Consider the following 11,880-nt stretch of genomic DNA (forward strand, 5'->3'; position numbering starts at 1 on the left):
TCTTCTTCTTCTTCTTCTTCTTCTTCTTCTTCTTCTTCTTCTTCTTCTTCTTCTTCTTCTTCTTCTTCTTCTTCTTCTTCTTCTTCTTTTAGAACAAGCAGCTGCTGGGACTCTTACAACCAAGGATACATCTCATTTGAGTGGATTCTGTGAGTCTGTAATGCTAGCAGGCGGGCATACCCTCCAACAGATGAAAGTGTCTCCATTAGTGGAATTGTATCAAACAAAACAGGATGGCTGACTACTTGCTCTTGCCTGTGATTAATTTAAAAGTAGATGAAATATGAAACTTTTCTGCTGTGGTCTCACAATACTAACGCCATAATCCTGCACTCAGCTACTTGCAGGGCTTTTTAAAAATGTGTACCAAACACAAAATGACCAGGAGTTTCCAACCTTTAGGTGAGGCCTGGAGTTATCCCAGAGTTACAACTGATCTCCACACTGCGGAGATCAGTTCCCTTGGAGAAAATGGCTGCTTTGCAGGGTGGACCGTATGGCTTCATACCCTACCCGCTCCAGGCTCCACTCTCCCACATCTACAGGAATTTCCCAACCTGGAATTGGCAGCCCTAAAAAGAACATATGTGCAGTTCAATTCATGCAAACATTGGATTGTGTTAGCTTGTCCACATGCTGCAGGTTTCCTTCATTGTTGGAGCGTATGGAATATGTTTTAGAAGGATAACTTTTTCTTCAAGAGTTGACTACCCGGCTGTTCCAGCAGATCCGATGTGGTCTGTGTGCTAAGATGGATGTGAGCTGAGTCCTGCTGTACGGTGTGCTCATGTCGAGGTTTCTTTTCCCTCTTCTTTTTATATATTTATATTCCACACCAACTAAAGGTTTGTTGGCAGTCATGATGCGTCTTATGTGAAGCTTAACTATAACACTATAAGGTAAAGGTAAAGGTAAAGGTTCCCTTGCTCAAAAGCCAGTCGAATCCGACTCTAGGGTTGCGGTGCTCATCTCCGTTTCCAAGCCGAAGAGCCAGCGCTGTCCGAAGACGTTTCTGTGGTCATGTAGCCGGCATGACTAAACACCAAGGTGCACGGAACGCTGTGACCTTCCCACCGAAGTGGTCCCTGTTTATCTACTTGCAATTTCTTGCTTTCGAACTGCTAGGTTGGCAGGAGCTGGAACTAGAGGCAGGAGCTCACCCTGTCTTGCGGCACCCGGGTCTCGAACCGCTGAACTACTGACCTTCCACAGCCTGCAGTTCAACGTCAATTCTGAAGATTTTCTCCCGAACTGTATAGGCCTCTGTGGTGAAACAGCCCTGCTCTGACCTGAAGGCCTTCCAAGGTTTTCCAACACCAGGAGGGGCTTTTCTCTCTCTCTGTTCAGCTGCTGCCACCACTTAGCCTTTGTAGGAATTGCCCATTGGGAGGGCCAGGATGCCCAGCTTCCCTTCCCAGTTTCAAGGCCTCATCTCTGTGTCTCCCACTATCCAGAATTTGGTTACCATGGGGATAGTTTACTGCCTTGTACACCACTGGGGAGTAGCCACTTGCCAACTGACTGCTTCTCCCTTTCCTTCTGGAGGTCCTTTTAAAATAGCATGTCCAAGATGGCGGAGGTCTGTGTAATACAGAGAACCAGTACCAGCATTGAAAGTTATTTATTTTGTTAAGCAGTTATTAAAAAGAAAATGTCCACAAGCATACCTTCAGACCAGCAACAGATTAAGCAAGGGATTCAAAAGAAAAGGTCAAACACAGTTCTTCTGTCCTCCTCTCTCTATACATGCCCTAGCAGATGTTAAATATAAAGCAGGCTCCTTAGTGTAGGAAGTTACAGTTGTTCTACAGGGTTTCCATTACCTTGAAGCCCCTGCTCAGATGTGTGGGCCAGCACGTGGCAATGACTGCCTCCTAGAGACCTCAGATAAGAGTTCTGTCTGCCTCGGTGGGATCAGCACAAAAGAGACCCTCCTCTTCACTCCCAGAAGTTTTAGCATCTCTCTCATTCCACTGTTCAGGTCAAGTCAAAGAAACGTTTCGTGACGTCTCCAGGAGATTCTTCCTGAAGTTTTTCTAGCCTCTTAAGCCTTCCAAATCTCTGTTTCCTGATGGATATCACCTGTCTAGCTCTAGTGGGGTGAGCTTGTCTTTTCCTAGTCCTATTTGCATTTCTAGAAGGGTGGCTGAGGTGAGGCTGGAAAGCAATTGAATCCACTCTCCCCTTCCTGCCTGTTCTCTGTCAAGACACAGGCCACGTCCGCACTGCCATTTTTTGTCACTCGTTTGTCCCTGTTGCTTTGCCCCCCCCCTTTCCACATGTGTTTTGCTCCTTCTGGGACTACTAGAGAGAGCGAAACACATTGGGAGGAAAAAAAAACTCTGAAGCAACAGGGACAAATGAGTGGCAAAAATGACAGTGCGGAAGTGACAACAGAAGAACTTTTAAAAACTCCAGGTGAAGGTTTTACTCAGTTCAAACCTCCAAAGAAAAAAAATGCATTTCTTCATGGCCTCTAAACACCTATGCAGAGTTAATAAGCCCATTGAAATCAGAACTCTGCATAGGATTGCACTGTAACTGTCATGAAACATGAATGAGCAACAAAGCAACACACAGACACAAGGGAAAAGCACAACTGTGCTGTGGAAGAGTATGGTGCATGCACTAATTACAACCCCAACCACATAATTTGGCTTCTACCATAGAGTTTTTGCCCAAATACCAGAGCGTCGCCCTGACACCCCGGATGTGACAATGTCACTTCTGGGTCATGTGGGCAGATACATAGACATGTCACTGCACATTGGATGGATCTTTTCTCTTTTGAGGGGTAAGTTCCTCCCCCCACCGGCCAACTGACCGGGGACAGAAGGTGAGGCTTGGCAGCAGGGGACCCCTACCTCCACCGGGGGATCTGGCAATCCTAGTTAGAATGTATACTGTGATTTGGTGTTATTACCAAATAATGATTTAATAATGAATTTTGGTAATGGTCTTGGAATGATTGCTGATTTTACGCTGTGGCTTTTTATTGTTCATTTTATTGGCCCTGCTGCTGATGTTATTTTTCTGGTCATTTCTTCCTTCCTTTTTGTTGTATTTTAGTTTGTGAACTTTTTGTTGAGAGCGTGGGAGAGGAATGTTTTAAATAAATTTGAAGTATACAATCTCTATTTTGATGAAAGTCAGGGTACACAAGAGAGGAAGGAGAGAGGCAAAAGTAACATAAGACCTGTCTTTGTTTCTTTACCCCACTGACACAGAGTTACAGTTCCTCCTCAAGATTTCCTTTAGTTTGGGGTTAGGATATGTTTTAGAATACAGAGGCTATATTTTTGGCACCCTACTGGTCTAAAGTGTTTGGCTGTTGGATTCATAAATCCCTTATCAGAAAACAGCTCCCAGGCAGTGGTCTGAAAACCAGATTTTGAGCATATTTTTCTGGCCTGCATGAGGAGATGGACATGGTTTAAATGCATGTCTAATTTACACCGCTCCCTGCTGGGGAGATGCTCAAGTGGTGGGTATAACAGACATGGAGGAAGAAGTAAACCCCTTATTTTCCCCTCTTAGATAATGTTCAGAAGCCAAGCTTGACTATGATGTCCCCTTAAAATAGGACAACTAGGAGAATAACAAGCTTTCTAAAAGGGTAAGGATATTGTATAATGCACAGGACATCCAAATCTTGTTTATTTCAGGACTAATAAATAAACTTTGTTAAAGGTTTAAGCATTTAATTAACTTACATCAGCAGAAGCATTGAAACGGGTAGTTTGAACTAAATTTGGCATGACTCTGATCTGGGAAAAAATATATTTATTGAAAAGTTACAGAACGTTCTGAGGTTTGGTTACCAAGAGACATTATGACTGCATTCTTCGGAACACTTTCCTGGGAGTAATTCCAATTAAATAGAATGGGTCTTACTTCTGATTGAACTGTTGAAGGGACAGGACATCTTTTTTCTCCAGGCCAGTTGGCCTGGATGGTGCCTGAAATGCTGTTCCGCAGGGAAAGGGCAGAAGAAGGAGAAGAAGAAATTGGATTTATACCCCACCCTTCACTTGGAGTCTCAGAGCGGCTCACAAACTCCTTTCCCTTCCCCTCCCCACAACAGACACCCTGTGAGGTGGGTGGGGCTGAGAGAACTCTGACACAAACTGCTCTTTTTCAAGGACAGCTGTGCCACAGCTTGTGATTGACCCAAGGTCACACCAGCAGGTGCAAGTGGAGGAGTGGGGAATCAAACCCGGTTCTCCCAGATTAGACTATGCACTCCTCAGAAACAGGAGGAGGGATGAGTTGGAGGGTCTCTGGTGGCAGGGAGGAAGTCAGAGAGGATTGCTGTGTGACAGGTAGAGCAGAGGAGGAGGAGGAGGAGGAGGAGGAGATTGGATATATACCCTGCCCTTCTCTGCCCAAAGGAGTCTCAGAGCGGCTTACAATCCCTTTCCCTTCCCCTCCCCACAACAGACACCCTGTGAGGTAGGTGGGGCTGAGAGAGCTCTGAGAGAACTGCTCCTGAGAGAACAGCTCTGAGAGAACTTATGACTGACCCAAGGTCACACCAGCAGCTGCACGTGGAGGAGTGGGGAATCAAACCCGGTTCTCCCAGATTAGAGTCCACACTCTTAACCACTGCACCAGACTGGCAACACAGGAGCTGGGAATGGACCCTGGCAACACAGGAGCTGATCAGGGCCCTGCACTGAACTCACCAACAGGAGCTGAGTATTGGGGAGGAATTAAGATCTGACAGGGGGGAAATTTACTGCAGGGATCCCGAACGTAGTGGCCGTGGAGACCATGGCACCTGCCGGTACCTTTCCGATTGCCTGCTGAGTAATTTTAGAAAGTGGGAAAGGCTCGGTGGGGCAGTTGCCTACCAGGGCTTCTGATTGGCTGAGCAGATCAAAAGACATCCTGTTAAACAGAGTTCCTGCCCGAAATGTCAAATTGTGGTATAACCTCACTCCCTGACATTTCGTGATTGTTCCCGGCACCCTATGTCAGATATCCAAAGGTGCCCACAGTCTCAAAAGTGTGTGGACTCCTGGTTTACTCAGTCAGGCTTTGAGGGTTGAGTGTGAGGTTGGGAGTGGAAGTAAAGTGTTAGTTTAACCAGAGTGTTGTGACAGACAGGTTGGGGGGGGGGCTGGGGAGGAAAGGGCCCCTGCCACTTCTGGTCAGTTTCGCTCCCCACCGATCAGGGCCCCCCATTTATTTATTTACTTATTTACTTTCAATTTCTATACCGCTCTATCCCGGAGGCTCTGAGCGGTTTACATGCCTTATTGATACTCCTAGCTAGGGCCACATAGTCATTGGGGAGGTGAGTGCCTATCAGGCACCCTACCGGCTTGTTGCTCTTCTTCCGGCAGTTCTTCTCTCTTCCGACTCCATACGGCGTCTCGGCTCGGCTCTGCAGCGGCTCCCTCTGGGCAGTTCCCTCGTACGTGGCTAGGCAACGGCTTGCTGCACCGGCCTCCATCCTGATTGGCTCCGGCTGTGCAGCGCAGCTATGTCGCCACATCTTCGGACCAGTCCCACTCGGAACGCTTGCCTGCTGTTGGAGGTGGCGGGGAGGATGGAGAAGGAAAGGGAAGCCACCCTGCCCCTTCTGGTCAGCTTCACTCCCCGTTGATCAGCTGTTAGGTCAGCTGTTAGGTTTAACAGCTGATCAGCGGGGAGCAAATCTGACCGGAAGCAGCAGGGCAGCTTCCATTGAAGAGCCAGCGAGGCGGTGGAGAGGCAGGGCTAAGGGGCGTGGCACACTGGCTGTAGGGGGTCTGGGGGGCTGGCATCCTCCCAGGGTGGGGCAGGGTTCATCCATGGGGGGGCTCTGCCTCCAAATGCCCCACCATGCATGGATGGGAGATGGTGAGATCGCCATAGTGTGGATTAAAGATCTGTGAAGATATCAACCCTTTGGTTTAAGTCTGGGTGATGGAGATGTTCCAGAAGGCGGTCAGGGTTTGCTGGGCCTGGTGTGTAACTGAGTGGCAGCAGAACGCTGCCTGGATATCTTATACACCTGCCTGAGGTAAGGTTTCCCTTAGGCATGTAATGTTTGAAACCTAAACATCGCCCAACTCCGGGTGGATAATATTTACCCCAGTGGTGTGTGTGTGTGTGTTTTCCGAACAAACATTGTTCACTTTCAAAAAGCAAGCCGTGCGCTCTGGCAGTTTGCCTCACTACCCTTCACTTAACAAGCTAGGCTTGGGCGACTTTATACCCATGCCTAGATTCTATTCCTTTGGATTTTTTAAAAAATAAATCCCACTGGTAATCCCAGTACGGTGGGAAATCATAACACGAAGAATCCTGTGGCCTCGAGGAAATCCATCACAATCATCCTCTCTTTCCAATGGTGGAAGCTTACTGTGGGATCAAGCCCTATGTTAGTCTGTGCCTGTTAGCCATGACAGCTGAACAGTTATATTTAAGGATTGTAATTGTCAGGTTCCTTGGTGAAAAAACCAATAAGACAATGGCCGGTAGCCATCTTGATCTTTGTATAAACATTCCAAAAGCACCTGATTAGTTACTACTGGAGACAATCTGCTGGACTGTTATTGGAAACTGCTATTAAGGAAAGAATTAGTAGTCACATTGATGAACAAAAACTATTGAGGCAGACTCAGCATGGGTTCTGTAAGGGAAGAACTTGTCTCACTAACCTGTTAGTATTCTTTCAGGGGGTGAACAAACATGGGGGGACCCAATAGATGTTGTTTACCTTGACTTTCAGAAAGCTTTTGATAAAGTTCCTCATCAAAGGCTCCTAAGTAAGCTCAGTAGTCATGGGATAAAAGGACGAGTCCTGTTGTGGATCAAAAGCTGCCTAATTAATAGGAAACAGAGAGTGACTATAAATGGGCAATTTTCTCAGTGGAGGGTGGTAAGCAGTGGGGTACCACGGGGATCAGTACTCGGTCCGATGCTTTTCATTAATGATTTGGAGTTGGGAGTAAGCAGTGAAGTGGGTATATTTGCAGATGACACGAAGTGGTTCAGGGTGGTGAGAACCAGGGAGTATTGTGCGGCACTCCAAAGGGATCTGTTGAGGATAGGCGAGTGGGCGTCAACATGGCAAATGGGGTTCAATGTGGCCAAGTGCAAATTGATGCACATTAGAGCAAAAAAAATCCTAACTATAAATACACGTTGATGGGATCTGAACTGGCAGAGACTGAACAAGAGAGAGATCTTGGAGTCATAGTAGATAACTCAATGAAAATGTCAAGACAGTGTGCGACTGTAATAAAAAAGGCCAACGCTATGCTGGGGCTTATTAGGAAGGGAATTGAAAACAAATCAGCCAGTATCATAATGCCCCTGTATAAATTAATGGTACGTCCTCATTTGGAGTACTATGTACAGTTCTGGTCACCACACCTCAAAAAGGATATTATAGCATTGGAAAAAGTGCAAAAAAGGGCAACTAGAATGATCAAAGGGTTGGAACACTTTCCCTATGAGGAAAGGTTAAAGCGCTTGGGGCTCTTTAGCTTGGAGAAACAATGGCTGAGGGGTGACATGATCGAGGTTTATAAGATTATGCATGGGACAGAGCAGGTCGAGAAAGAAGTACTTTTCTCCCTTTCTCACCATACAAGAACTTGTGGGCACTCCATGAAATTGCTGAGCGGTCGGGTTAGAACAGATAAAAGGAAGTCCTTCTTCACCCAAAGAGTGATTAAGACATGGAATTCACTGCCACAGGAGGTGGTGACAGCTACAAGCATGGACAGCTTCAAGAGGGAACTGGATAAACATATGGAGCAGAGGTCCATCAGAGGCTATTAGCCACAAGGTATAGATAGGGACGATGGGCCATTGGCCTGATCCAACATTGACTCCTCTTATGTTCTTATGACTAGATGGACCTGCTTTGATCAGGGCTACAGGGAACTTTAAAAGTCTGAACGTTTTTTCCCCCTCTAAGCACTACACAGAAGGGGTTACTGAAAAAATTCTACAAGGGACTTTTCAGCGCAGACCATGCCAGTATTATCATTCAGCGAAAATAGAAAAGAGACTCGCCTATCAGTGCATCAACACAGGAATGGTGCTAACTGAAGTAATGCATATGATTTACTACGAATGTGGCGGTTAAAGAGAAAAGGATTATGTTGCTATAAGTGGTATTGCACCCCATTAGAGTGGCACAAATATTCACTTCAGTATCTAGTAGATGTTGGAGATGTGATGACGGGAAGTTTCTCACATATCTGGTGAAATTGTTCAGAGGCCCAAGGGTATTGGGATAAAAATATAAGCGAGATTCTGAGCAAGCGGGCAATAAAAACCCAACTTTACCCTTTTTTTAGGGATCTTATCTACAGTTCAGTACCACGTAAATTTAGATTGTTGATGCTAAATATGTTGACAGCAGCGAGAATCTTAATTGCTTGGTCTTGAAAACGAAGACTCATCCAGATATGCTGAGCCCTGACCTGGGTAGCCCAGGCAAGACCAGTCTCCTCAGATCTTGGAAGCTAAGCAGGGCCGAACCTGGCAAGTACTTGGATGGGAGACCTCCTTGGAATACCAGCAGTTGGGAGGCGGGGGCAGGCCTTATTCAGCCACCTCTCTGACTATCCCCCAAGCCACCAGTAGGGGGTCAGTCACCAGGGGTCACCATGACTTCCAGGTGCACACACAAATCGCTACGCGCACACATATAAAAAAAAGTTCCCTGTAAATATTCAACCTCATACTCAGGATCTGTGTAAAGTTCCTTAATTGCATATATTGGTACCTAGAGACCTCTTCTGGACTATAGTTTTCTCCCACTGCAACAAAGGGTGTTATGGACTGGGCGCCTCCGAAATGTATTAACTGCATTGAACCGTGTCTTGTGCACACTTTGAAGTTGTCAGTTTGCCTGGCCATTTTAAAATCAGGGTGATCAATAATTGATTCCAGTGGAGACATTAAAGGCACAATTTGTGACCTGTTTCCCCCCAAAAAACTTTAATCAAACCAGCAGCTATCAGTTCAGTCATAACTTCCTTTGTGTCCTTTTCCCCCAAGTGGATAGTATAGTATCAGTGCCCATCTGTTTGATATGCCACACTGTGCCTGAGCTATCTTCCCTTAGCCGTAATGGTAAGACTGCCTGCCAGTCTCACTGCTATATCTCAGGTTTTCGGAATTGCTATTCCTCCTTTAAAATGTGACTTATTTAATTTATGCCACTCCTTTCCCCCCACTAGGGACCCGAGGTGGCTTAACATCATTCTCCTTGCCTCCATTTTACTCTCACAACAACCTTGTGAGGTAGTTTGGGCTGAGACTGTGTGGCTGGCCCCAAGGTCACCCAGCAAGCTTCCATGGGAGAGTGGGGATTTGAACTCAGAGGTGTCAGACTCACTTGTTACGAGGGCCAGATCGGACACAGATGTCACTTTGTCAGGCCGAGCTATGTACTGGGTGGTCCGTGGGAGAGGGAGGCTCGGCCATCGGGTCGTGTGCTCAGTTGCGGGACAAGGCCCCTCGATGTGTGGAAGAAACTGCCAAAGAATGCCTCCTCATGGGCGAAACCACAGCTACCGCATTGGGGTGTGTGTGCATGGATACAGCGGCGGAGATGGCTGCCAGAAGGCCCCAACAGAGGATTGTCTGCACACACACCCCCTGTTTGACTGCTGCCGATGAGGTTGTTTCGCCATGTTGAAGCCACAATCGGAGTGGCTCCGCTCCCCCTCCCCCCAGAAGCCTCCTGTTCCCTCTCTGGCATCAGTTGCTGGTGGGCCACGTAAGAGCCCTGGATGGGCCAGTTCCAGGCCCTGACCCTTACGTTTGACACCCCTGCCTCCACCACAGTGGCCCACACTGTGATACCTGCAGCACCTCCTTTCCTATTCTCTGACATTTACAATTCCAAATAAAGGTATTAATTGCTGTCTGGATTTTATTAAGACATTTAAGAGGATATGGAGAAATGGAAATACAACCCTGAGCCACGTTTCCATCTTTACCGCTGCTGCTTTCCCAAGTCACAGGAAGTGGTGGCGGCTACAAGCATGGACGGCTTCAAAAGGGAATTAGATAAGCACATGGAGCAGAGGTCCATCGGTGGCTATGAGCCACAAGGTATAGATAGGGACTCTGGGGCAAGGGATGCTCTGTCTCCTTGGTGCTTGGGGGGGAGGGTCAACAGTGGGAGGGCTTCTAATGTCCTGGTCCCACTGGTGGACCTCCTGATGGCACCTGGTATTTCTGGCCACTGTGTGATACAGAGTGTTGGACTGGATGGGCCTTTGGCCTGATCCAACATTGGCATCTCTTACGTTCTTATGTACAGGATTCTGAACTTTTGCCCATGTTTTTGGTATCAGGCTCTGCTTCCAGAAATACAGGTTGCAAATTGTCCAGCAGTCTGTTCTCTGTATTTGTAGAGCTATAGATCCCCAGATGTTTCACATTGGCTGGTAGAAAAGATGGTAGGCAGTGTTCCCTCTAAGCTGAGTTAGTGTGAGCTAGCTCACAGTTTTCTAGCCTCTGGCTCACACGTTTTTGTCTTAGCTCAGGAAGGAAGTGCTCTAGAGCAAGCTAATTCATGCAGCAGCCAAATCGCTCACTCACAACTTTAATGCCAGCAGCTCACAAAGTAGAATTTTTGCTCACAGATTAGAGGGAACATTGATGGTAGGGTTATCTTTTAGGCATCATTAAACAAACAAGTGGGAAGGCCGCGCCAGATAACTCCGATCAATCGTGCCAGGTTTATATGAATTTCAGGTTCTATTTTGGATGTCTTTGAGACATTTAGAAAAATGAGGTTGTACCCTATGGGGGGGGGGGGAAGCCACCCAGCTATTCTAATGAAGAGGAATGTCTCAGAGGCTGCCAAGCTCCCTACTGTGTGTGACACATTGGCTGAGGAGCATTTGCCGTATGCTGCAATGTTGCCCAATCTTTCCCGATGCGAGTGGGTTAATTTCCCTTTGCCTCTAAAGCATCCAGCAAAGGTCATGGTTTACAGCAGCAGCAGATGCAGGGTGTGTGGGGCTATTTACCTGATGGTGCGGTGGGGTCTTCTAATTATCCGCTGGCCTGGTTCTGCTTTCTCTCTCTCTCTCTCTCTCTGCCCATAGGCTTGCTTCCCCTCCTCCCTGTTTTAGGGACCTTGCAGCTAACGGCTTGATGGGGGGGGGGGAGAGAGACTGTGGTTTTGAGTGGCAGCATGACCTTCCGTCTTGCCCGTTGTTTCCTCTATGGGAGGGTGTTTGAGCGGTCTCCCACTTGGCAGCCGAAGAGTGAGCGTACAGTACATTCCCAGAGCGAGCAGGCAGGCACATGAGCATCAAGGAAGGGGGGGGGGAGAGAAAAATCTGCAGTGATTGTAGCTGAACTGTAAGGAAGAGAATACTCCTCCCCTTCTTCCTTTCCTGGAGCCCAATGCTGCCCGTCAGATCGGCACAGGCGGTGGAATCAACAGCATGTCTGCCACCAGCAGCAGCAGCAGCATCAGCACCAGCGGCAGCGGTAAGGGAGACGGGCAGCAGGGCAGAGGAGTTGGGGAGAGCGGGAGCTGCGGCAGGAGGGCGCCGAGCATCCTTCCAGAATGGCCTGCGCGAGATCATGGCGCTGCCCTCTTTGATCTGAGTGGAGCTTCCGACTCGGATGGGCATCTTATCCCCCCCCCTCTCTCGGGGAGAAATGGTGCTGGCATCCGTTCGCAAGGGAAAATGGGGGAGCTGTGCAGCAGGTGTATGGGGTGGGAAGAGCTGCAGCGGACGCAAGTGAAGGCTCTCTCAGTCCCGGGCAATGTTCCCTCTAAGCTGTGGAATCTTGTGAGCAGAAATTCTACGTTGTGAGCTACTGGCATTAAAATTGTGAGCGAGTGATTTGGCTGCTGCATAAATTAGTTTGCTCTGTAGCCCTCCTTCCTGAGCTAAG

At 47.7% G+C, this 11,880-nt stretch overlaps 1 protein-coding gene across 1 annotated transcript in view; it reads left to right on the top strand.

The window, feature by feature from the left end:
- Window positions 1-11,880, top strand: part of NRG2 (neuregulin 2) — a 321,168-nt gene that overhangs the window by 174,642 nt on the left and 134,646 nt on the right. The gene's annotated exons all lie outside the window — the stretch shown is intronic.

Source organism: Gekko japonicus, unplaced genomic scaffold (genome assembly GCF_001447785.1).
Source record: "Gekko japonicus isolate JY-2015 unplaced genomic scaffold, Gekko_japonicus_V1.1 scaffold1826, whole genome shotgun sequence".
In the NCBI taxonomy this organism is placed as follows: Eukaryota; Metazoa; Chordata; class Lepidosauria; order Squamata; family Gekkonidae; genus Gekko; species Gekko japonicus.